At 46.7% G+C, this 27,953-nt stretch overlaps 1 pseudogene; it reads right to left on the reverse strand.

Moving 5' to 3' along the window:
* Positions 1-778: 778 nt before the first annotated feature.
* On the reverse strand, positions 779-27,767 carry LOC137323419 (C-X-C chemokine receptor type 2-like; annotated as a pseudogene).
* Positions 27,768-27,953: the final 186 nt, after the last annotated feature.

Raw genomic sequence — 27,953 nt, forward strand, 5'->3', positions numbered from 1 at the left:
CAGCAGGTGATCAAGAAGGCAACGGAATGTTGGCTTTTATTGCTAGGGGGATAGAATATAAAAACAGGGAGGTATTGCTGCAGTTATATAAGGTATTGGTGAGACCGCACCTGGAATACTGCATACAGTTTTGGTGTCCATACTTAAGAAAAGACATACTTGCTCTCGAAGCAGTACAAAGAAGGTTCACTCGGTTAATCCCGGGGATGAGGGGGTGGACATATGAGGAGAGGTTGAGTAGATTGGGACTCTACTCATTGGAGTTCAGAAGAATGAGAGGCGATCTTATTGAAACATATAAGATTGTGAAGGGGCTTGATCGGGTGGATGCGGTAAGGATGTTCCCAAGGATGGGTGAAACTAGAACTAGGGGGCATAATCTTAGAATAAGGGGCTGCTTTTTGAAAACTGAGATGAGGAGAAACTTCTTCACTCAGAGGGTAGTAGGTCTGTGGAATTTGCTGCCCCAGGATGCTGTGGAAGCTACATCATTAAATAAATTTAAAACAGAAATAGACAGTTTCCTCGAAGTAAAGGGAATTAGGGGTTACGGGGAGCGGGCAGGAAATTGGACATGAATTTAGATTTGAGGTTAGGGTCAGATCAGCCATGATCTTATTGAATGGCGGAACAGGCTCGAGGGGCCGATTGGCCTACTCCTGCTCCTATTTCTTATGTTCTTATGTTCATGAGATAATGGCCTCCCGTGTCTTGCCACAGTCCCTTAACTGATGAGTCTTTTCCTGTACAATAATTTCATAAGGTTGTGTCTGAATTTCTATCCAATGAAGGCATATAATATTGGGTTGATGCAACTATGTGTGAATCCTAAACTTTGGGTTGCAGACAAGGCTCTGTCAAGGTGGGTTCTGAAGTTACAGCTATCTGTAATAAGGCTGGCTCTCAATAGTGTGTCAATGCAAACAGCGATGATGTTGGGAAGCCAGCAGATCAGGAACATCAACACCACAGCTGTGATAACTTTCATGGCTTTATGTTTTTGATAGCTCCTTGTTCGGAAGAGGGCCTTCACAGCAAAAGAGCATGACGAGCAATGGGATAATGAAGCCAACTGAATGATGTAAAAACCTGGTACCAATTTTCCAATTATCATTTGATTTGGGACTTTGATCGTAGCAAACTGTCTGATTTGTGTCAAGTGCCACAAAAGCTGATCTGAAGAGCAGAACTGGCAGAGAAAGTACAACTCCCAATGCCCATACTGCAACACAAATGTACTTGACCAGAGAGCGTTTGTTGCTACTATATTGCGTGACACAAATGATTGCCAAGTATCGATCCACGCTGATGCAAACTAACAACAAAATACCACTGGAAAAGTTGACTTCCTGTAGGACTGAAATGGCTTTGCACATGAAATCTCCAAAACTCCAACCATCCACAGTGTACACAGCCCAACATGTGAAAGCAAAGAGGAGGTCTGCCAAAGTCAGATTCAGAAGGTCTGTGGAAGATCTGGCATATTTTGCAGAGATATAACCATCACAACAACAGAGTTCCCCGCAATAGCAAGGGTGGAAATAATAGAATATACGGCAGCAATGACATGAAAGTTAATATTCATTGGATTGATCTCTTCACATGGACTATAATCTTCCCATTTATAAGTGTAATTGATGTATGAGAAATTAGCGGTCCCTATCGTTACTTGCTCTAATTCAGCCATACTCATGTTGCGTATAATCCTGGAATTAAACAAAAAACAAGTGTTAAAAAGGCTACTATCGAGTCACTAAAATGGATGTTGATTTAATTTTAACTTAGAATCATGGAATCATAGAATGGTTACAGCGCAGAATGAGGCCATTCGGCCCGTTGAGCCTGTGCCAGCTTTTTTTTTCTTTTATTAAAAAAGATTTTATTTAATTACCCCTTGGAGTTCAGGCCTTTACAGGAGCTCACGCCCCCAATTACCCCCTGTAGTTCCCTCCCCCAATTACCCTCTCCAGCTCACGCCCCCAATTTTTAAAAAAAATTCGTTCACGGGATGTGGGCGTCGCTGGCAAGGCCAGCATTTATTGCCCATCCCTAATTGCCCTCGAGAAGGTGGTGGTGAGCCGCCTTCTTGAACCGCTGCAGTCCGTGTGGTGACGGTTCTCCCACAGTGCTGTTAGGAAGGGAGTTCCAGGATTTTGACCCAGCGACAATGAAGGAACGGCGATATATTTCCAAGTTGGGATGGTGTGTGACTTGGAGGGGAACGTGCAGGTGGTGTTGTTCCCATGCGCCTGCTGCTCTTGTCCTTCTAGGTGGTAGAGGTCGCAGGTTTGGGAGGTGCTGTCGAAGAAGCCTTGGCGAGTTGCTGCAGTGCATCCTGTGGATGGTGCACACTGCAGCCACAGTGCGCCGGTGGTGAAGGGAGTGAATGTTTAGGGTGGTGGATGGGGTGCCAATCAAGCGGGCTGCTTTATCTTGGATGGTGTTGAGCTTCTTGAGTGTTGTTGGAGCTGCACTCATCCAGGCAAGTGGAGAGTATTCCATCACACTCCTGACTTGTGCCTTGTAGATGGTGGAAAGGCTTTGGGGAGTCAGGAGGTGAGTCACTTGCCGCAGAATACCCAGCCTCTGACCTGCTCTCGTAGCCACAGTATTTATATGGCTGGTCCAGTTAAGTTTCTGGTCAATGGTGACCCCCAGGATGTTGATGGTGGGAGATTCGGCGATGGTAATGCCGTTGAATGTCAAGGGGAGGTGGTTAGACTCTCTCTTGTTGGAGATGGTCATTGCCTGGCACTTATCTGGCGCGAATGTTACTTGCCACTTATGAGCCCAAGCCTGGATGTTGTCCAGGTCTTGCTGCATGCGGGCTCGGACTGCTTCATTATCTGAGGGGTTGCGAATGGAACTGAACACTGTGCAGTCATCAGCGAACATCCCCATTTCTGACCTTATGATGGAGGGAAGGTCATTGATGAAGCAGCTGAAGATGGTTGGGCCTAGGACACTGCCCTGAGGAACTCCTGCAGCAATGCCCTGGGGCTGAGATGATTGGCCTCCAACAACCACTGCCATCTTCCCTTGTGCTAGGTATGACTCCAGCCACTGGAGAGTTTTCCCCCTGATTCCCATTGACTTCAATTTTACTAGGGCTCCTTGGTGCCACACTCGGTCAAATGCTGCCTTGATGTCAAGGGCAGTCACTCACCTCACCTCTGGAATTCAGCTCTTTTGTCCATGTTTGGACCAAGGCTGTAATGAGGTCTGGAGCCGAGTGGTCCTGGCGGAACCCAAACTGAGCATCGGTGAGCAGGTTATTGGTGAGTAAGTGCCGCTTGATTGCACTGTCGACGACACCTTCCATCACTTTGCTGATGATTGAGAGTAGACTGAAGGGGCGGTAATTGGCCGGATTGGATTTGTCCTGCTTTTTGTGGACAGGACATACCTGGGCAATTTTCCACATTGTCGGGTAGATGCCAGTGTTGTTGCTGTACTGGAACAGCTTGGCTAGAGGCGCCCCCTGTAGTTCCCTCCCCCAATTACCCTCTCTAGCTCACGCCCCCAATTACCTCCTGTAGCTCACGCCCCCAATTAGCCCTCAGATCTCAGGGTCCCCAATTACCCCTAAGATCTCAGGCCCCTACTTAACCCCCTCAATGTAAGCCTTTCTTTCTTTAACTCATAGAGCAGCCTCAGTCCCTGACGGTAGAATTAGCCCATGTCTGGGGGGGGCGGCGACCCTCCGCCCCGTGCCCGCACATCCTCCGCAGTCACAGACCCCAGTGCCCGTGCCCACAGACCCCGGTCTACGTGCCCGCACTTCCCCCGTGCTCACAGACCCTATGCCCATGCCCGCGCTCACAGACCTAAGAAACAGGAGCAGGAGTAGGCCATCTGGCCCCTCGAGCCTGCTCCACCATTCAATAAGATCATGGCTGATCTTCTACCTCAACCCCACTTTCCCGCCCTATCCCCATATCCCTTGATTCCCTTAGTGTTCAAATATCCATCGATCTCATCTTGAATATACTTAACGATTAAGCATCCACAGCCCTCTGGGCTGGAGAATTCCAAAGATTCACAGCCCTCTCACCTTAAGGTGAGAGCCAGAGAAAAGTGTAAATATCTATGCCAAGGCTTATGGGTTTATGGGTTTCCCTTGCAAAATGTTAACCTTAAACAAACAAAGAAAATAAGTCGTGCAATCTTAACTTTGGGACTGTTCACATATGTTGCAAAAACAAATGTTACAAGACTCTGGGAACAGACATGAGTATCAACTGTGAAAGTATTACTGTTCAATACGAACACTTTCCTTCAACTACTGTTTTAATGGAGGTGTTGACGTACTTAAAATAAATGGATTAATGCTTCTTCGGCTCAGTTGGGACTCAGCCTATCAGTGGGAGATGATACACCCAGTGAGGTGAGGCCTACCGGCCTCAACAAGGGTGGATGTTGGCCTCACTACTGGGTAGCGCAGGATGTTGGCCTCATTACAGGGCAGGCAAGTGGCCTGGACCCTGAACAAAAAGCCTGTATCAAAGACGCCATGCGGATTATGACTATGGTCCCTTCCCCGGCAAGTTTGGGAAGGGGGGCCAGAGATGCGCCTGATGTAGTGTTTGGGGCTGCCTGTCTCATTGTAATGCAGAATTCCCCCACTGACCCCACTATCAGTACAACGAGAATTTCGCTGGAGTGCACCGGCAGGCAAAATCCTGGTACAACCTCTGGGATCAAAACTCGTGGATTTTCAGCCCCATATTCTGTCACCTATAGATTAAATTTTTATCCCTTACCAGTTTTAAAACTGAAAATGCAAAGAAAGATGGAATGCAAGACATGTCATTGGAGTTAGATAACTGCTGTTTACATTCCTAGTTAGGGGCTTGGGTTTAGTTACACTGCCGGTGGGTCTGCATCGTGATAGCCCTGGGTGGGAGTCCTGGAATTTGGCACCACTGCAGTGGAGCGACTGGGGTTTTTCAGAATTGGCGGGGTATCCTTTGGTTTGGCATCAATGTGGAGAGCAAATCTGCAATTGACAAAACTGTGGAGGGGGATTCTGAGGTTCAGCAATTGGGGAAGGGAGAGTATGAGCCTAATGCCACGAGGGGTGGGATATCTCGGTCTGGCAGCACTAGTTTGTAACTTTCTAAAAGATCGGAGGATTGGATGACTGCTAATCTTGTACCATTGTTTAAAAAGAGAGAAAAGGATAGACCGTGTAATTACAGGCCAGTCAGGTAACCTCAGTGATGGGCAAATGATTGGAAACAATTCTGAAGGACAGTATGAATCATCATTTAGAAAGGCACAGATTAATCAAGGACAGTCAGCATGGATTTTTGTTAAGGGAAGGGCTTGTCTGACTAACTTGATTCAATTCTTTGAGGTAACAAGGAGGGTCGATGAGGGTAATGCGTTTGATGAAGTCTACATGGATTTTAGCAAAGCTCCTTGTCCACCACTCACTGAAAGCAAACATGCAGGTGCAGCAAGCAGTTAGGAAGGCAAATGGTATGTTGGCCTTCATTGCAAGAGGATTTGAGTATAAGAGCAAGGATGTCTTACTGCAGTTATACCAGGCCTTGGTGAGACCACACCTGGAATATTGTGTGCAGTTTTAGTCTCCTCACCTAAGAAAGGATATACTTGCCATAGAGGGAGTGCAGCGAAGGTTCACCAGACTGATCCCTGGGATGGCAGGACTGTCATATGAGGAGAGATTGGGTCGACTCGGCCTGTATTCACTCGAATTGAGAAGAATGAGAAGGGATCCCATTGAAACATATAAAATTCTGACAGGGCTAGACAGACTGGATGCAGGGAGGATGTTTCCCCTGGCTGGGGGGTCTAGAACGAGGGGTCACAGTCTCAGGATACGGGGTAGGATATTTAGGACTGAGATGAGGAGAAATTTCTTCACTCAGAGGATGGTGAACCTGTGGAATCTCTAACACAGAAGGCTGTGGAGGCCAAGTCACTGAATATATTTAAGAAGGAGCTAGATAGATTTCTAGACACAAAAGGCATCAAGGGGTATGGGGAGAGAGCAGGAATATGGTATTCAGATAGAGGACCAGCTATGATCATATTGAATGGGCGGAGCAGGCTCGAAGGGCCGAATGGCGTACTCCTACTCCTATTTTTTATGTTTCTATGTTACATGGATTTCAGCAAAGCATTTGACAAGGTCCCACGTGGCAGATTGGTCAAAAAAGTAAAAGCCCATGGGAAAGTGGCAATTTGGATCCAAAATTGGCTCAGTGGCAGGAAGGAAGGGGTAATAGTCGACGGGTGTTTTTGTGACTGGAAGGCTGTTTCCAGTGGGGTTCCGCAGGGCTCAGTATGATCTATCTCGGCCTCCTCTCGATATCCCCAGCATCACAGAAGCCAGTCTTCAGCCAATTTGATTCTACTCCACGTTATATCAAGAAACGGCTGAGTGCACTGGATACAATAAAGGCTATGGAGCCCAACAACATCCCGGCTATAGTGCTGAAGACTGTGCTCCAGAACTAGCTGTGCCTCTAGCCAAACTGTTCCAGTACAGCTACAACACTGGTATCTACCCGACAATGTGGAAAATTGCCCAGGTATGTCCTGTCTACAAAACATAGGAACGGAAAGCAGGACAAATCCAATCCGGCCAAGTACCACCCCATCAGTCTACTCTCAATCATCTGCAAAGTGATGGAAGATGTCGCCGACAGTGCTATCAAGCGGCACTTACTCACCTGCTCACCGATGCTCAGTTTGGGTTCCGCCAGGACCACTTGGTTCCAGACCTCATTACAGCCTTGGTCCAAACATGGACAAAAGAGCTGAATTCCAGAGGTGAGGTGAGAGTGACGGCCCTTGACATCAAGGTAGCATTTGACCGAGTGTGCAATGGGAATCAGGGGGAAAACTCTCCAGTGGCTGGAGTCATACCTAGCACAAAGGAAGATGGTAGTGGTTGTTGGTGGCCAATCATCTCAGCCCCAGGACATCGCTGCAGGAGTTCCTCAGGACAGTGTCCTAGGCCCAACCATCTCCAGCTGCTTCATCAATGACTTCCCCTCCATTATAAGGTCAGAAATGGGGATGTTCGCTGATGATTGCACAGTGTTCAGTTCCATTCACAGCCCCTCAGATAATGAAGCAGTCCGTGCCCACATGCAGCGAACCTGGACAACATCCAGGCTTGGGCTGATAAGTGGCAAGTAACATTTGCGCCAGACAAGTGCCAGGCAATGACCATCTCCAACAAGAGAGTCTTACCACCTACCCTTGACATTCAATGGCATTACCCTCGCTGAATCCCCCACCATCAACATGCTGGGGGTCGCCATCGACCAGAAACTTAACTGGACCAGTCACATAAATACTGTGGCTACAAGAGCAGGTCAGAGGCTGGGTATTCTGCAGTGAGTGACTCACCTCCTGACTCCCCAAAGCCTTTCCACCATCTACAAGGCACAAGTCAGGAGTGTGATGGAATACTCTCCACTTGCCTGGATGAGTGCAGCTCCAACAACACTCAAGAAGCTCGACACCATCCAGGACATAGCAGCCCGCTTGAATGGCACCCCATCCACCACCCGAAACATTCACTCCCTTTACCACCAGTGCACTGTGGCTGCAGTGTGTTCTATCTACAAGATGCACTACAGCAACTCGCCAAGGCTTCTTCGACAGCATCTCACAAACCCGTGACCTCTACCGCCTGGAAGGACAAGGGCAGAAGGCAGATGGTAACAACATCACCTGCACATTCCCATCCAAGTCACACACCATCCCGACTTGGAAATATATCGCCGTTCCTTTATCATCGCTGGGTCAAAATCCTGGAACTTCCTTCCTAACAGCACTGTGGGAGAACCTTCACCACACGGACTGCAGTGGTTCAAGAAGGCGGCTTACCACCACCTTCTCAAAGGCAATTAGGGATGGGCAATAAATGCTGGCCTTGCCAGCGACGCCCACATCCCATGAACGAATAAAAAAAGTACCAGGTCCCTTGCTTTTTGTGGTATATATTAATGATTTAGACCTAAATGTCGGGGCATGATTCAGAAGTTTGCAGATGGTACAAAAATTAGCCGTGTGGATGATGGTGAGGAGGAATGCTGTAGACTGCAGGAAGTTATCAATGGACTGGTCAGGTGGGCAGAAAAGTGGCAAATGGAATTCAATCCAGAAAAGTATGAGGTATGCAGATTGGGCTCCGATGACATCATGGGGACACGAATGCAATCTTAACCCCGTGGAAAAACTGGGGGCATCCCTGACATGCCAAAACTGTTGGGATGAGGTGAAGATAAGGGGCCAAAAAAGGCCCAGAATGTTAAGTTTCTTTCATTTCTTTTGTTTCCCACTGGGCCAGGAGGAACAGAAGTTCTCCTCCAGGTCCCACAAGGAAACTTCGGGCCTCCCCACACCCTCCGACTCCCGTCCCAAACACTTACCTTAGTGCCAGGAAATGTTCGATGGGATCTTTCAAACCGTCTGTTTCAAAATTTAACTCATTTGTTTTCTTAAATAAACCGAATTAGGATGAGCAAAGGCAGTGTTTTGTTCTTCAGCTTACTATACTTACCGAAGTTTCTAAAGTATTTATAATTAGAAACTTACAGGTGTATAAATAGTACAGTTTTTTTTTCTCTCCAACACACAGACATGTACACACACCCTTCTCTTTGCAAAAAACACTAAATATAAATTTTACCTGACTGGAGTATTTGAAATTTGTCCTCAAGACTATTTTTTTGGGTAACTCTAAAAAACAACAAAATAAATTTTGTTCGTGAAGCATTCTCTCCTTTGCTTAGCTTAAATAAGAACATAAGAAATAGGAGCAGGAGTAGGCCAAACGGCCCCTCGCTCCTGCTCCACCATTCAATAAGATCATGGCTGACCTTCAACCTCAACTTCACTTTCCCGCCTGATCCCCATAACCCTTGATTCCCTTCGAATCCAAAAATCTGTCTATCTCAGCCTTGAAAATACTCAACGACTCAGCAGCCACAACCTTCTGGGGTAGAGAATTCCAATGATTCACAATCCTCTGAGTGAAGAAATTCCTCCCCATCTCAGTCTTAAATGGCCGACCCCTTATCCTGTGACTTTGCCCCCTAGTTCGAGACTCTCCAGCCAGGGGAAACAACCTCTCAAATCAAGCCCCCTCAGAATCTTATATGTTTCAATGAGATCACCTCTCATTCTTCTAAACGCCAGAGAATAGAAGCCCATTTTACTCAACCTTTCATCATAGGACAACCCTCTGCTACTGATGAGGGCAATTTTTAACTGCTGACCGCCTATTTCTGCCAGCTGGCAGTTGAAAATTGCAGGGGCGGGGGGCAGGGTGCTTCGACCCCCATATTAATGCCCAAGACCCAGCTGATGTAATTTCCAAGCGGGCCTTTAAATGGGAGAGCAGCGTGCCTGCTTGTTTCAAGCATAAGACTGATTAAAGACAGGTTGTAGGACCCTGATTACAATTTTGAAGTACAAATGGGTGGAGTGTGCAGCGGTCTTTAGAGGGACCGCTGGTGGTCATGAAAGGAAAGGGCTCAGCCATTTTTGGGGGCAGAGTTTTGGTGGCGTCAGGAGGAGCAGGAGTGCTCCTACTGGCTCTGGTCCTGCTGGCTCCCCAAAAACTGTTGAGAAAATGGGGTGACCAAGATAACTGCTGCAATCAGACTGAAAACAGATTTGAGACCATTGACCCCTTAGGTATCCTTGAGGTCTATTGCAACCTGCCAGTCTCCTGGACACACTGCACAGATAAGGTGAGACTATGTTACCAATTCAAACGATTCTGTAGAATCAATTCAGTGCTTGAAAATGTAGGAAGGGGCAAGATCAGATTACATTGGAAATTGTGGGGATTGTCACTAAAATGTAGCGAGCACCACTGCTGTTGGCCTTCCAAGCATGTCTGGTGATCCTCCTCCCTCTGCTCGGAAAGTTGTCAAGCAATTTTCTACCCTAATACATCATTGGTTGGAAAAATATGAGTCTGCTGGAAAGATGGGTATGGACCTCATTCCATGAGATGTCTGTGGTGAGAATCATGAGGTCTGGGTTCCAGTTGAGAATTCTGGACCCCAGTGGCAGTAGGGACACTGCTAAGAAACCTTGGGCAAAACCACAAAAGAACTTACTCTGCTGTGAAACCTTGCTAGATCTATAATCTAGGTGGATAGTCCCACAGTGATAAACTCTGACCCTTGGTGTCAGTCGAAGAATGGCTTAAAGATCCTAACAGTTATTCAACTTGCCCGCCAAAAAATCTTCTTGCATTCAAAGGCATGTTTAACAGCAGCTACTGGAGTTTTTGCAGCCAAGCAAGCTAACTGGACAGTTTTCTGCAAGACACTGGTGAGCCTGACATCTGTAGTGGGTAAGTTGTTAGAGGGTATTCTGAGAGACAGGATCAACAGGCATTTGGAGAGGCAGGGACTGATTAGGAACAGTCAGCATGGTTTTGTGAGAGGAAAATCATGTCTCATGAATTTGATTGAGTTTTTTGAAGGGGTAACCAAGAAGATAGAGGGCTGTGCAGTAGACGTGGTCTACATGGACTATCGCAAAGCCTTTGACAAGGTACCGCATGGTAGGTTGTTACATAAGGTTAAATCTCACGGGATCCAAGGTGAGGTAGCCAATTGGATACAAAATTGGATTGACGACAGAAGACAGAGGGTGGTTGTGGAGGGTTGTTTTTCAAACTGGAGGCCTGTGACCAGCGGTGTGCCTCAGGGATCGGTGCTGGGTCCGCTGTTATTTGTTATTTATATTAATAATTTGGATGAGAATTTAGGAGGCATGGTTGGTAAGTTTGCAGATGACAGCAAGATTGGTGGCATTGTGAACAGTGAAGAAGGTTATCTAGGATTGCAACGGGATCTTGATAAATTGGGCCAGTTGGCCGATGAATGGCAGATGGAGTTTAATTTAGATAAATGTGAGGTGATGCATTTTGGTAGATTGAATCGGGCCAGGACCTACTCCGTTAATGGTAGGGCGTTGGGGAGAGTTATAGAACAAAGAGATCTAGGAGTACAGGTTCATAGCTCCTTGAAAGTGGAGTCACAGGTGGATAGGGTGGTGAAGAAGGCATTCAGCATGCTTGGTTTCATTGGTCAGAACATTGAATACAGGAGTTGGGATGTCTTGTTGAAGTTGTACAAGACATTAGTAAGGCCACACTTGGAATACTGTGTACAGTTCTGGTCACCCTATTATAGAAAGGATATTATTAAACTAGAAAGAGTGCAGAAAAGATTTACTAGGATGCTACCGGGACTTGATGGTTTGACTTATAGGGAGAGGTTGGATAGACTGAGACTTTTTTCCCTGGAGAGTAGGAGGTTAAGGGGTGATCTTACAGAAGTCTATAAAATAATGAGGGGCATAGATAAGGTAGATAGTCAAAATCTTTTCCCAAAGGTTGGGAAGCAGAGAGTTGGGATAAATGGTACATTCTCGGACTGGCAACCAGTAGCCAGTGGTGTTCCGCAGGGGTCAGTGCTGGGTCCCCAACTCTTTACAATCTATATTAACGATTTGGAGGAGGGGACCGAGTGTAACATATCAAAGTTTGCAGATGATACAAAGATGGGAGGAAAAGTAGAGAGTGAGGAGGACATAAAAAACCTACAAGGGGATATAGACAGGCTGGGTGAGTGGGCGGAGATTTGGCAGATGCAATACAATATTGGAAAATGTGAGGTTATGCACTTTGGCAGGAAAAATCAGAGAGCAAGTTATTATCTCAATGGCGAGAAACTGGAAAGTACTGCAGTACAAAGGGATCTGGGGGTCCTGGTGCAAGAAAATCAAAAGGTTAGTATGCAGGTGCAGCAGGTGATCAAGAAGGCCAACGGAATGTTGGCTTTTATTGCTAGGGGGATAGAATATAAAAACAGGGAGGTTTTGCTGCAGTTATATAAGGTATTAGTGAGACCGTACCTGGAATACTGCATACAGTTTTGGTGTCCATACTTAAGACATCCTTGCTCTCGAGGCAGTACAAAGAAGGTTCACTCGGTTAATCCCGGGGATGAGGGGGCGGACATATGAGGAGAGGTTGAGTAGATTGGGACTCTACTCATTGGAGTTCAGAAGAATGAGAGGCGATCTTATTGAAACATATAAGATTGTGAAGGGGCTTGATCGGGTGGATGCGGTAAGGATGCTCCCAAGGATGGGTGAAACTAGAACTCGGGGGCATAATCTTAGACTAAGGGGCTGCTCTTTCAAAACTGAGATGAGGAGAAACTTCTTCACTCAGAGGGTGGTAGGTCTGTGGAATTTGCTGCCCCAGGCAGCTGTGGAAGCTACATCATTAAATAAATTTAAAACAGAAATAGACAGTTTCCTAGAAGTAAAGGGAATTAGGGGTTACGGGGAGCGGGCAGGAAATTGGACATGATTTTAGATTTGAGGTTAGGACCAGATCAGCCATGATCTTGTTGAATGGCGGAGCAGGCTCGTGGGGCCGATTGGCCTACTCCTGCTCCTATTTCTTATGTTCTTAAGGTAGGGGAGTCTATAACGAAGGGGCATAGATTTAAGGTGAGAGGGGAGAGATACAAAAGGGTCCAGAGGGGCAATTTTTTCACTCAAAGGGTGGTGAGTGTCTGGAACGAGCTGCCAGAGGCAGTAGTGGAGGCGGGTACAATTTTGTCTTTTAAAAAGCATTTGGACAGTTACATGGGTAAGATGGGTATAGAGGGATATGGGCCAAGTGCAGGCAATTGGGACTAGCTTAGTGGTATAAACTGGGCGACATGGACATGTTGGGCCGAAGGGCCTGTTTCCGTGTTGTAAACTTCTATGATTCTATGATTCTATGTCATTTGACTTCTGCAGGTGGGACTGTCAACCACTTTCCAGAATTCACCCTTTTAGTGTTTTCCAGAGATATCTCTGAAGGCTGGGACAAAGGCGATGGCTTGCAAAAGGTCTTAACTAACTCATCCTAATTCACACCATCAGAGATCCAGGCAAAGTGTGGAAGTGTGGAAGAAAATCAGGGGAATTCTCCCAGTGTCCTGGCCAATCAATCAACATCACTGATTATCGGGACATTATCATTTAGCTCTTTGTGGAATCTTGCTGTGTGCAAATTGGCTGCGGTGTTTCCTACTTTACAACCATGACTACACTAGGTCAGAAAATATAATGCAAATATACTAAAAACAATAAGCCAGCAACACCAAATCAAAATCTGCAGTATCTCAGGCTGAGGGTCAGCACAGACTGGACTGGGAGCCAGGAAAATGGGCAAGAGACTAAATTGAAATATATGTACCCACTGTGCCAGTTGAATCAGACCAGGCAATGGTTGAAATAAACTGTGGTGTATATGGACTTTCAAAAGGCGTTTGATAAAGTGCCACATAATAGGCTTGTCATTAAGATTGAAGCCCATGGAATAAAAGGGGCAGTAGCCGCATGGATACAGAATTGGGCAAGTGACAGGAAACAGAGAGTAGTTTTGAACGATTGTTTTTCAGACTGGAGGGAGGTGTACAGTGGTGTTCCCCAGGGGTCGGTACGAGGACCACTGCTTTTCTTGATATATATTAATGACTTGAACTTGGGTGTACAGGGCACAATTTCAGAATTTGCAGATGACACAAAACTTGGAAATGTAGTGAACAGTGAGGAGGATAGTGATAGACTTCAAGAGGAGATAGACAGGCTAGTGACATGGGCGGACACATAGCAGATGAAATTTATCGCAGAAAAATGCGAGGTGCTGCATTTCGGTAGGAAGAATGAGGAGAGGCAACATAAACTAAAGGGCACAATTCTGAAAGGTGTACAAGAGCAGAGAGATCTGGGGATATCTGTACACAAATCGTTGTCAGGGCAGGTTGAGAAAGCAGTTAAAAAAGCATATGGGATCCTGGGCTGTATAAATAGAGGCATAGAGTATAAAAATATGGAAGTCATGAAGAACCTTCATAAAACATTAGTTCGGCCAGTGCTGGAGTATTGTGTCCAGTTCTGGGCACCGCACTTTCGCAAAGATGTGAAGACCTTAAGAGACGGTGCAGAAGAGATTTAGTAGATGATTCCAGGGATGAGGGACTTCAGTTACATGGATAGACTGGAGAAGCTGGGATTGTTCTTCTTGGAGCAGAGACGGTTGAGAGGAGATTTGATAGCGGTGTTCAAAATCATGAAGGGTCTCGATAGAGTAGATGGAGAGAAACTGTTCCCATTGGCAGAAAGGTAAAGAATCAGAAGACACAGATTTCAGGCGATTGGCAAAAGAATCAAAGGTGACATGAGGAATAACTTTTTTACACAGCGAGTGGTTAGGATCTGGAATGCGCTGCCTGAGGTGGTGGCGGAGGCAGATTCAATCATGGCCTTCAAAAGGGAACTGGATAAGTACTTGAAAGGAAAAGAAATTGCAAGGTTACCAGGATAGGACGAGGGAATGGGACTCGCTGGACTGCTCTTGCATAGAGCCGGTGCAGACTCGATGGGCCAAATGGCCTCCTTCCGTGTTGCAATCTTTCTCTGGTTAGAGTCATAGAGTTATACAGCACGGATAGAGGCCCTTCGGCCCATCGTGTCTGCGCCGGCCATCAAGCCCTGTCTACTCTAATCCCATATTCCAGCATTTGGTCCGTAGCCTTGTATGCTATGGCATTTCAAGTGCTCATCCAAATGCTTCTTGAATGTTGTGAGGGTTCCTGCCTCCACAACCCTTTCAGGCAGTGAGTTCCAGACTGCAACCACCCTCTGGGTGAAAAAGTTCTTTCTCAAATCCCCTCTAAACCTCCCGCCTTTTACCTTGAATCTATGTCCCCTTGTTATAGAACCCTCAACGAAGGGAAAAAGCTCCTTAGTATCTATCCTATCTGTGCCCCTCATAATTTTGTACACCTCAATCATGTCCCCCCTCAGCCTCCTCTGCTCCAAGGAAAACAAACCCAATCTTCCCAGTCTCTCTTCATAGCTGAAGCGCTCCAGCCCTGGTAACATCCTGGTGAATCTCCTCTGCACCCTCTCCAAAGCGATCACATCCTTCCTGTAGTGTGGCGACCAGAACTGCACACAGTACTCCAGCTGTGGCCTAACCAGTGTTTTATACAGCTCCATCATAACCTCCTTGCTCTTATATTCTATGCCTCGGCTAACAAAGGCAAGTATCCCATATGCCTTCTTTACCACCTTATCTACCTGTTCCGCCGCCTTCAGGGATCTGTGAACTTGCACACCAAGATCCCTCTGACCCTCTGTCTTGCCTAGGGTCCTCCCATTCATTGTGTATTCCCTTGCCTTGTTAGTCCCTCCAAAGTGCATCACCTCGCACTTTTCCGGGTTAAATTCCATTTGCCACTGTTCCGCCCATCTGACCAACCCATCCATATCGTCCTGCAGACTGAGGCTATCCTCCTCGCTATTTACCACCCTACCAATTTTTGTATCATCAGCGAACTTACTGATCATACCTTTTACATTCATATCCAAGTCATTAATGTAGACCACCAACAGCAAGGGACCCAGCACCGATCCCTGTGGTACCCCACTGGCCACAGGCTTCCAGTCACAAAAACAACCTTCGACCATCACCCTCTGCCTTCTGCCACTAATTGTAAACAATTTTACAACACCAAGTTATAGTCCAGCAATTTTATTTTAAATTCACAAGCTTTCGGAGGCTTCCTCCTTCGTCAGGTGAACGATGTGAAAATGAAATCCTCGAAATGAAATCGCATTTATAATTCACAGAACAATGCTTGGTGAGTACAGACAGTTTTTTCAACTGCCCGTTGCCAAGGCAATCAGTGTGCAGACAGACAGGTGTTACCTGCCAGGTCTCACAGAATATACAAATCACCAAAAACAAAACAACAAACAAAAAAAAACAGAGATAGAGAGGTAGAAACATAGAAAAGACAGCAACTGACCCGTTATATTAAAAACAGATAACATTTGTTCGCTGGTGGGGTAACGTGTAGCGTGACATGAACCCAAGATCCCGGTTGAGGCCGTCCTCATGGGTGCGGAACTTGGCTATCAATTTCTGCTCGACGATTTTGCGTTAACCAGTTCTTTACCCAAACACACGGAACAGCCATGGGGACCAAATTCGCACCCCAATACGCCAACATTTTCATGCACAAGTTCGAGCAGGACTTCTTCACTGTACAAGACCTCCAACCAACACTATACACCAGATACATCGACGACATTTTCTTTCTATGGACCCACGGCAAGGAATCACTAAAGAGACTACACGATAACATCAACAAGTTCCATCCCACCATCAAGCTCACCATGGACTACTCCTCAGAATCAGTTTCTTTCTTGGACACACAAATCTCCATCAAAGACGGGCACCTCAGCACCTTACTCTACCGCAAGCCCACGGACAACCTCACGATGCTCCACTTTTCCAGCTTCCACCCTAACCACGTCAAAGAGGCCATCCCCTATGGACAGGCCCTGCGAATACACAGGGTCTGCTCAGACGAGGAGGAACGCGATGGACACCTACAGACGCTGAAAGACGCCCTAGTAAGAACGGGATATGACGCTCGACTCATCGATCGACAGTTCCGATGGGCCACAGCAAAAAATCACATAGACCTCCTCAGGAGACTTACACGGGACGCAACCAACAGAGTACCCTTTGTCGTCCAGTACTTCCCCGGAGCGGAGAAACTACGCCATGTTCTCCGCAGCCTTCAACATGTCATCGATGACGACGAACACCTCGCTAAGGCCATCCCCACACCTCCACTACTCGCCTTTAAACAGCCACCCAACCTCAAACAGACCATCGTTCGCAGCAAATTACCCAGCTTTCAGGAGAACAGTGTCCACGACACCACACAACCCTGCCACGGTAACCTCTGCAAGACGTGCCACATCATCGACACAGATACCACCATCACACGAGAGGACACCACCCACCAGGTGCATGGTTCATACTCCTGTGACTCGGCCAACGTTGTCTACCTCATACGTTGCAGGAAAGGATGCCCCAGAGCATGGTACATTGGCGAGACCATGCAGACTCTGCGACAACGGATGAACGGACACCGCGCAACAATCGCCAAACAGGAGGGTTCCCTCCCAGTCGGGGAACACTTCAGCAGTCATGGACATTCATCCACCGACCTTCGGGTAAGCGTACTCCAAGGCGGCCTTTGAGACACACGACAACGCAAAATCGTCGAGCAGAAATTGATAGCCAAGTTCCACACCCATGAGGACGGCCTCAACCGGGATCTTGGGTTCATGTCACGCTACACGTTACCCCACCAGCGAACAAATGTTACCTGTTTTTAATATAACGGGTCAGTTGCTGTCTTTTCTATGTTTCTACCTCTCTATCTCTGTTTTTTTTTGTTTGTTGTTTTGTTTTTGGTGATTTGTATATTCTGTGAGACCTGGCAGGTAACACCTGTCTGTCTGCACACTGATTGCCTTGGCAACGGGCAGTTGAAAAAACTGTCTGTAGTCACCAAGCATTGTTCTGTGAATTATAAATGCGATTTCATTTCGAGGATTTCATTTTCACATCGTTCACCTGACGAAGGAGGAAGCCTCCGAAAGCTTGTGAATTTAAAATAAAATTGCTGGACTATAACTTGGTGTTGTAAAATTGTTTACAATTGTCAACCCCAGTCCATCACCGGCATCTCCACATTCTGCCACTAAGCCAGTTTTGTATCCAAAGTGCCAAGGCACCCTGGACTCCATGGGCTCGTACCTTCTTGACCAATCTCCTGTGCGGGACTTTATCGAAGGCCTTACTGAAATCCATGTATACCACATCCACTGCGTTACCCTCATCCACACGCCTCGTCACCCCCTCAAAAAATTCAATCAAATTAGTTCAATAAACTATGCTGGTTCTCTGCTTATTCTCTGCCACTGTTCTCGAATATCACTCCTAACATTTCCCTCTCTAAATCCATATGCCCATTATTATCCTCAGTTGGACTAACGCTGACTGGGGAGCGCTGCGAAGAAGGAACGGGGAAGCTGCTCATTCCCGGGACCTTGGAATCAGTCGTTAGAAATGGCCGTTAGATTCAAATTTGAATGGAAAGGTGAAAAGTGCTCAGTGAGAGCGGGGCGCCTGGAAACTTCTGCGGGCGCGAACCCGGGGAGGCGCTCAGTGAGACCGGGGCGCCTAGAAACTTCTGCGGGCGCGAGCCGAGAGAGAAAGGAGCGGGAAAAAGGGCGTCCGAGGTGCTGCAGAGTAGAGGAGCGAGGTGAAGAGAGTGGGAAACGGGACAAGGAGCAGAGACGAGCAAAAATTCATTATTTAATAGTTCCAGGGTATTTAATCTGACAAAACAAAAGGAAGACCACACAAGAGATGGTCCATTGAGGATATTAAAAAATCCAATAAACCTACTAATTTTAAGAAGCATTAGATGTGATGAGAAAACTTAGCTGAACTGGAGAGTTGGAATTCTTACTTTGAGAGGGAGCCCATCCCAACTTTTACCAATGCAAAGATGGCTCCCTGACCTGTCAGCTTTCTTCCCCATTGTCAGCAGTTGGGGTACTCAACAATGTTTCTCCATTGTATTTTGTGCAATGAAGAAGAATCTCAAGATGTCCACACCTTACGCAGGTTTTAAACACTCCTTCACAATAAATATGGGTCTTATTCAGTATCTACAGTGTTTATTGAAGGACAAAATGGCACCGTACCACAGCCAGACTTTCGCAGCTTTTGCCCAGAGAGGTTTACAGAAGAAATGCAATGCCATCCCACTGGAATCGATCACTGCAGGATTGTGCACCACTAGTTAGGTAAATGCACAGAATATTGCCCTGCTTATTTTGGCTATGGAGGGATCAAGTCCCCTGGCAGTTGTCCTTTTGGTTTGGTTGGAGGCAATGTGAATACTTTTTATGTAACATACCAGCAGATCCCCAATGGCATTGGTCACTGTGAATCAAGAGTTCTAAAAAGGACAGGGGTGTTTATGCCAAACAGTGTTACCAGGACACTGACTTGCGAGCACTGGGGGTGGCCGATGGGATCTGGGAGCATTTGGGAAGAGAGGTTGGGGTCTGGCAGTGCTGAAATTGGGTCTTGGGGTGCAGAAGTATTTTAGAATCATGGAATGGTTACAGCAGGGAAGGAGGCCATTCGGCCCAGTCGAGCCGTGGACGTAGTGTATTTCGACATCCAGAAGGCATTCGACAAGGTGCCACATAAAAGATTATTGCTCAAGATAAAGAATCACTGGATTGGGGGTGATATTCTGGCATGGGTGGAGGATTGTTATCTAACAGGAAGCAGAGAGTTGGGATAAATGGTTCATTCTCAGACTGGCAACCAGTAGCCAGTGGTGTTCCGCAGGGGTCGGTGCTGGGTCCCCAACTCTTTACAATCTGTATTAACGATTTGGAGGAAGGGACCGAGTGTAACATATCAAAGTTTGCAGATGATACAAAGATGGGAGGGAAAGTAGAGAGTGAGGAGGACATAAAAAACCAACAAGGGGATTTTGACACGCTGGGTGAGTGGGCGGAGATTTGGCAGATGCAATTCAATATTGGAAAATGTGAGGTTATGCACTTTGGCAGGAAAAACCAGAGAGCAAGTTATTATCTTAATGGTGAGAAACTGGAAAGTACTGCAGTACAAAGGGACCTGGGGGTCCTGGTGCAAGAAAATCAAAAAGTTAGTATCCAGGTGCAGCAGGTGATCAAGTAGGCCAATGGAATGTTGGCTTTTATTGCTAGGGGGATAGAATATAAAAACAAGGAGGTATTGCTGCAGTTATATAAGGTATTGGTGAGACCGCACCTGGAATACTGCATACAGTTTTGGTCTCCATACTTAAGAAAAGACATACTTGCTCTCGAGGCAGTACAAAGAAGGTTCACTCGGCTAATCCCGGGGATGAGGGGGTGGACATATGAGGAGAGGTTGAGTAGATTGGGACTCTACTCATTGGAGTTCAGAAGAATGAGAGGCGATCTTATTGAAACATATAAGATTGTGAAGGGGGTTGATTGGGTGGATGCAGTAAGGATGTTCCCAAGGATGGGTGAAACTAGAACTAGGGGGCATAATCTTAGAATAAGGGGCTGCTCTTTCAAAACTGAGATGAGGAGAAACTTCTTCACTCAGAGGGTAGTAGGTCTGTGGAATTTGCTGCCCCAGGAAGCTGTGGAAGCTACATCATTAAATCATAGAATCATAGAATCATAGAAGTTACAACATGGAAACAGGCCCTTCGGCCCAACATGTCCATGTCGCCCAGTTTATACCACTAAGCTAGTCCCAATTGCCTGCACTTGGCCCATATCCCTCGATACCCATCTTCCCCATGTAACTGTCCAAATGCTTTTTAAAAGACAAAATTGTACCCGCCTCTACTACTGCCTCTGGCAGCTCGTTCCAGACACTCACCACCCTTTGAGTGAAAGAATTGCCCCTCTGGATCCTTTTGTATCTCTCCCCTCTCACCTTAAATCTGTGCCCCCTCGTTATAGACTCCCCTACCTTTGGGAAAAGATTTTGACTATCGACCTTATCTATGCCCCTCATTATTTTATAGACTTCTATAAGATCACCCCTTAACCTCCTACTCTCCAGGGAATAAAGTCCCAGTCTGTCTAACCTCTCCCTGTAAGTCAAACCATCAAGTCCCGGCAGCACCCTAGTAAATCTTTTCTGCACTCTTTCTAGTTTAATAATATCCTTTCTATAATAGGGTGACCAGAACTGTACACAGTACTCCAAGTGTGGCCTCACCAATGCCCTGTACAACTTCAACAAGACATCCCAACTCCTGCATTCAATGTTCTGACCAATGAAACCAAGCATGCTGAATGCCTTCTTCACCACCCTATCCACCTGTGACTCCACTTTCAAGGAGCTATGAATCTGTACTCCTAGATCTCTTTGTTCTATAACTCTCCCCAACGCCCTACCATTAACGGAGTAGGTCCTGGCCCGATTCGATCTACCAAAATGCATCACCTCACATTTATCTAAATTAAACTCCATCTGCCATTCATCGGCCCACTGGCCCAATTTATCAAGATCCCATTGCAATCCTAGATAACCTTCTTCACTGTCCACAATGCCACCAATCTTGGTGTCATCTGCAAACTTACTAACCATGCCTCCTAAATTCTCATCCAAATCATTAATATAAATAACAAATAACAGCGGACCCAGCACCGATCCCTGAGGCACACCGCTGGACACAGGCATCCAGTTTGAAAAACAACCCTCGACAACCACCCTCTGTCTTCTGTCGTCAAGCCAATTTTGTATCCAATTGGCTCCCTCACCTTGGATCCCATGAGATTTAACCTTATGTAACAACCTACCATGCGGTACCTTGTCAAATGCTTTGCTGAAGTCCATGTAGACCACGTCTACTGCACAGCCCTCATCTATCTTCTTGGTTACCCCTTCAAAAAACTCAATCAAATTCGTGAGACATGATTTTCCTCTCACAAAACCATGCTGACTGTTCCTAATTAGTCCCTGCCTCTCCAAATGCCTGTAGATCCTGTCCCTCAGAATACCCTCTAACAACTTACCCACTACAGATGTCAGGCTCACTGGTCTGTAGTTCCCAGGCTTTTCCCTGCCGCCTTTCTTAAACAAAGGCACAACATTTGCTACCCTCCAATCTTCAGGCACCTCACCTGTAGCGGTGGATGATTCAAATATCTCTGCTAGGGGACCCGCAATTTCCTCCCTAACCTCCCATAACGTCCTGGGATACATTTCATCAGGTCCCGGAGATTTATCTACCTTGATGCGCGTTAAGACTTCCAGCACCTCCCTCTCTGTAATATGTACACTCCTCAAGACATCACTATTTATTTCCCCAAGTTCCCTAACATCCATGCCTTTCTCAACCGTAAATACCGATGTGAAATATTCATTCAGGATCTCACCCATCTCTTGTGGTTCCGCACTTAGATGACCTTGTTGATCCTTAAGAGGCCCTACTCTCTCCCTAGTTACCCTTTTGCCCTTTATGTATTTGTAGAAGCTCTTTGGATTCACCTTTGCCTGATCTGCCAAAGCAATCTCATATCCCCTTTTTGCCCTCCTGATTTCTCTCTTAACTCTACTCCGGCAATCTCTATACTCTTCAAGGGATCCACTTGATCCCAGCTGCCTATGCATGTCATATGCCTCCTTCTTATTTTTGACTAGTGCCTCAATCTCCCGAGTCATCCAAGGTTCCCTACTTCTACCAGCCTTGCCCTTCACTTTATAAGGAATGTGCTTACACTGAACCCTGGTTAACACACTTTTGAAAGCCTCCCACTTACCAGACGTCCCTTTGCCTGCCAACAGACTCTCCCAATCAACTTCTGAAAGTTCCTGTCTAATACCATCAAAATTGGCCTTTTCCCAATTTAGAATTTTAACTTTTGGGCCAGACCTATCCTTCTCCATAGCTATCTTAAAACTAATGGAATTATGAGCACTGGTCCCAAAGTGATCCCTCACTAACACTTCTGTCACCTGCCCTTCCTTATTTCCCAAGAGGAGGTCAAGTTTTGCCCCCTCTCTAGTCGGGCCATCCACATACTGAATGAGAAATTCCTCCTGAATACACTCAACAAATTTCTCTCCATCCAAGCCCCTAATGCTATGGCTGTCCCAGTCAATGTTGGGAAAGTTAAAGTCCCCTACTATTACCACCCTATTTTTCTTGCAGCTGTCTGTAATCTCCTTACATATTTGCTCCTCAATTTCCCGTTGACTATTTGGGGGTCTGTAGTACAATCCTATCAAAGTGATCTCTCCCTTCTTATTTAAAACAGAAATAGACAGTTTCCTAGAAGTAAAGGGAATTAGGGGTTACGGGGAGCAGGCAGGAAACTGGACATGAAGCTGAGTTCAAGGCCCTGTGGGTGGCGGAGCGGGCCCAGAGGCTGAGTGGCCGGGTCCTGCTCCTACTTCTTGTGCTCTTTAGATTTGAGGTTAGGATCAGATCAGCCATGATCTTATTGAATGGCGGAGCAGGCTCGAGGGGCCGTTTGGCCTACTCCTGCTCCTATTTCTTATGTTCTTATGAGCCCTTGCCAGCTCTTTGTGAGAGCAATCCAGTTCATCCAAATCCCCCCACTCTTTCCAGTAGCACTGCAAATTTTTTCCCTTCAAATGTTTATCCAATTCCTTTTTGAAAGCCACGATTGAATCTGGTTCCACCACTCTTTCAGGCATCGCATTCCAGATCATAACTACTCGCCGCGTAAAAAAGTTTTTCCTCATGTCGCCTTTGGTTCTTTTGCCAATCACCTTAAATCTGTGTCCTCTGGTTCTCGACCCTTCCGCCAGTGTGAACAGTTGCTCTTTATTTACTTTATCTAAACCTTTCATGATTTTGAACACCTCGATCAAATCTGCTCTTAACTCTCTGCTCTAATCAGAACAACCCCGTCTTCTCCAGTCTCTCCACCTAACTAAAGACCCTCTTCCCTGGAACCATTCTAGTAAATCTCTTCTGCACCCTCTCTAAGGCCTTCACATCTTTCCTAAAATGCGGTGCCCAGAATTGGACACAGTTGTGGCCGAATTAGTGTTTTACTATAACCTCCTAGCTTTTGTACTCTATGCCTCTATTTATGAAGCCCAGGATCCCGTATGCTTTTTGAGGGAGGCTCCCAAGGGTTGGGAGCCCTGGGTGGCAAGGTTGCAGGGTTCGAGGATCCTGGGGTAACTGCGAAAGAGATCCTACGATCTGGGGGCATTGGAGTAGTTTCTGGGATCAGGGAGCTCTGGATATCTGGTACAGGGCTTTTTGAGCATGGGGTGGTGAGGGAGAGTCTGAGATCTGGGAGTGAGGGGGGGGTTGATTCTGTGGAGGTGTCATATGGAAGAGCAGGATGGGGTGGGGAGGGGGGGTTGGAGCATGGTGGGGCTATGGTGAGATTGGGGGGAGCAGGGTCTAACAGTCTTGGGAAGATGGCTTAGGAAAATGGAACACAAATTGCCATTGGTCCCTTTAGTATTTTCAGACCCTGACCCATTGTGTCCCCACCTGACCCATTCGCAGCTCCTTTGTACCCTCAGCTATTCACACCACCATTTTCCCAATCACCAGCCGCTTTCTGTTTTTAGGTTGCTGTATTAAAGCATTTAAGTAGAAATTTTGTGCTTTTTAAAATTAATGGATGGAAAATCACAATCTGGGAGTATGTAAGGGGAGGAGAAGTGGAATGGTCAGTGCACTATTAATAAGTTTGCCAGCTTATACGGTCTTCAATGAACATAAATTTCCAGAAACAAAAAACAAATATTCAAAAGTTCATTGTTTATGCAGTTTACACATTTTTAAATTTGAAAAATTCCTTAAGCCTCAAAAATGGTTGAAAAGTCGGAGATACAATCATAGAATGGTTACAGCACGGAAGGAAGCCATTCGGCCCATCGAGTCCATGCCGGCTCTATGCAAGAGCAATCCAGCGAGTCCCACTCCTCCACCCTTGTTCAATGATGGACCTGGTGGTGATGTGACTGTTGTCATTCCACTGTTGTGCCCCGTCAGTGCAGTTTCTCACAGGTGTCATGAGCCACATCTGCAGGGGGTATCCCTTGTCTCCGAGGAGCCAGCCCTTAAGTCTGTCTTGTGCGTGGAAGAGGGCCATGATGTTGGACTCGCGCAAAATGAAGAAATCATGGTAGCTGCCAGGAGATTTGGCGTACTCCGGCGCATTGATGGAGCGATATCCCTTTCGGTTGATGAACAGCCCTGGCTCATGTGGAGGTCCTCGGATTTCTACATATTTGCAATCAATTGGGCCTTGCACCCATGGGAAGCCAGCCAGAGAGTTGAAACCCACTGCCCTCTCAGTCTGGCTGATGTCATCGATGGGGAAGTTGACATCGTTGGATGCCCAGGCGAACGAGCCATCAATGACCTGTCGTATACACTTACGTGCAGATAACTGAGAGACCCTGAAGATGTCACCAGTGGTGCCCTGGAAGGATCGAGAAGTGAAGAAATTGAGGGCAGTGGTGACTTTAACTGTGATGGGCAATGCTTGGCCACCAGGCCCAGCCAGGAGCAGCTCTGCATGAAGAAGCCTGCAGATGTCTGCGACCACCTGGCGACTCAATCTGAGCCTACGTCGGCACTGCATCTCAGAGAGGTGCAGGAAGCTCAGCCTCTACCTGTACACCCTCTCATGTGGGTAGTGCCTCCTGCGATCTCAGCCCCTCCGTTGGTCCCCTCTCTGTTCTCCTCCAGGTCCTTGTGGCATACCTCTGTCTTGTGCACCTGCAACTGCCAGACCTGCACGCTGTGCCTGCCGTGGATGGTGATGTGTCTCCTCCTCAGATGCACTGTTCAATAGATCCATTGCGCCCCCCACCCACCCCACATCCTGATGTTGTCAGTTTGAGGGTGTCCAAATGTAGGTAAATATGTCTGAACTCGAGAATTCTCAGTGCGAACAAAGAAATCTCAGCCTAAACACAAAGAACTCCCAGCTAAAGGTTTGTCTGAGGGAACTGGAGTGCCCAACTGCAAAAAAAAATCACCCTTTGTTCACGTGTTAATCACTGGTTTAAAGGCCCAAATGAGGGTTGGCTGGAAATTGCCTCCGTTTCCATGGCATGCTTCAGAGGCCACGGGAGACACGTTCAGAAGTTAAAATGCTTTGCGTAACTCGATACACAAAGAATTAATCCCCTTAAGTGCTTTAAGTATGTTAATTTCATAGCATCATAGAATGGTTACAGCACAGAAGGAGGCCATTCGGCCCATCGAGCCTGTGCCAGCTCTCTGCAAGAGCAATTCAGCTAGTCCCACTGCCCCGCCCTTTCCCCCTAGCCCTGCAAATTTTTTCCCTTCAAGCACTTGTCCAATTCCCTTTGAAAGCTATGATTGAATCTGCCTCCACCACCCCCTCGGGCAGTGCATTCCAGATCCTAACCACTCGCTGTGTAAAAATGTTTTTCCTCATGTCACCTTTGGTTCTTTTGCCAATCACCTTAAATCTATGTCCTCTGGTTCTTGACCCTTCCACCAATGGGAACAGTTTCCTTTTATCTATTCTGTCTACACCCTTCATGATTTTGAATGCCTCCATCAAATCTGCTCTCAACCTTCTCTATTCCAAGGAGAACAACTCCAACTTCTCCAGTCTATCCACGTAATTGAAGTCCTTCATCCCTGGAACCATTCTTTATTTCCTTTATTAGCCGAGGCATAGAATATAAGAGCAAGGAGGTTATGCTAGAACTGTATAAAACATTGGTTGGGCCACAGCTTGAGTACAGTGTACAGTTCTGGACACCACATTACAGGAAAGATGTGATTGCACTTGAGAGGGTACAGAGGGGATTTACGACGATGTTGCCAGGGCTGGAGAATTTTAGCTATTTGAAAAGATTGGATAGGGTGGGGTTGTTCTCTTTGGAACAAAGGAGGCTGAGGGAAATTGTTCCATCTCCACTGTCACCAAGGCTGAGGCTGAGATCATATGACTCAGCGCAGTGCGACGATCAAACCTTTCTGGTTTGTGTGGTTCAGCACATGCAGAATGGTGCATTTATCCTCTCAGTCATTAGGGTAGCTGCATATTCTGTGGTACCCAGAATAAATAAGGGAAAGTAAATATATTAAAACATTTAAATCTATATTTATTAGTACTAATGCGTTATTAATAACTCGGGCCTAGAAATTCCATGGCGCAGCACCTGTTTTTTGCACAGGGACCGCTGCAGTGTGCAACCAACAAGGTAAGTGTTTAAAATATACTTAACCGAGTGTGGAACAGGAGTGCTCCTCCCGACCCTACATTAAAACCATGCTGGCTGCTGTCGGCTGTTGCCCTCCCACCCCACAAATTGCGACTTCGAACCTCCCCGCCTTCATTTTAACCCCGCCAGTTATAGTCACGCGGAAGACACCCACCGATGGTCGGTGGGGGTCTCGTCAGTATTTAAATGACATGGTTCAATGACATTATTCGGACCCCGACATGATTGTAACAGTGACACCCAGTGCCAGATCCGCCAACGAAATATAGGAACATAGGAACACGAGGAGGTCAATTAGCCCCTCAAGCCTGTTCCGCCATTCAATTAGATCATGGCTGATCTGTATCTTAATTCCATCTACCTGCCTTGGTTCCGTAACCTTTAATATCCTTGCCTTCCAAAAATCGATCGATCTCAGTTTTGAAATTTTCACTTGACCCCCAGCCTCAACAGCTTTTTGAGGAAAGAGAGTTCCAGATTTCCATCACCCTTTGTGTGAAGAAGTGTTTCCTGACATCACCCCTGAACGGCGAAGCTCTAATTTTATCCTATCCCTATCTACCCTATCAAATCCTTTCATCATTTTAAAGACCTAAATTAGATCACCTCTTAAACTTCTACACTCAAGGGAATACAAGCAAAGGGTATGCAACCTGTTCCCATAATTTAAACCTTTTAGCCCCAGTAACATTCTGGTGAATCTGTACTGCACACCCTGCAAGGCCAATATATCCTTCCTGAGCTTCGGCGACAAGAACTGAATGCAGTTCTCCAGGTGAGGTGTAACCAGAGCTCTGCACAGCTGTAACATAACTTCCAATCTGGCAGGAGGCAGGATCGTCTCCAGTTCAGGCCCAGGTATCTATAACCTTTAGATTTTTTAAAGGATTCCCTGTGGGCCCGGTGGCGCAGGAGTGATTCTCTTTGCCCCACAAGGAAACTTTAGGCTTTCCCACCTCCACCCCCTCTCCTCCCAATCGTCCTCCCAACCACTCACCTTATGCTGGGGACCATTCCCTCGTGTCCTCGGCGGCGGCCTCCTGCCACTCGACATCTTGCTCCCGCCTACTGGCCACCTCTTCATTCCTGCTGGGTTTGGGCAGGAGTCAGCATTGGAAAATGGCAATGAGGTCCGGGGGTTAAAATCGCCCGGACCTCACACTGACACTCCTGCCCGCCCCGGCCTCTGCATGCTACACTTCCACCCCAGTTAAAATCGGGGCAATAGTTTCTGCCTCAA

The sequence above is a fragment of the Heptranchias perlo genome, chromosome 7 (assembly GCF_035084215.1).
Source record: "Heptranchias perlo isolate sHepPer1 chromosome 7, sHepPer1.hap1, whole genome shotgun sequence".
Lineage (NCBI taxonomy): Eukaryota > Metazoa > Chordata > Chondrichthyes > Hexanchiformes > Hexanchidae > Heptranchias > Heptranchias perlo.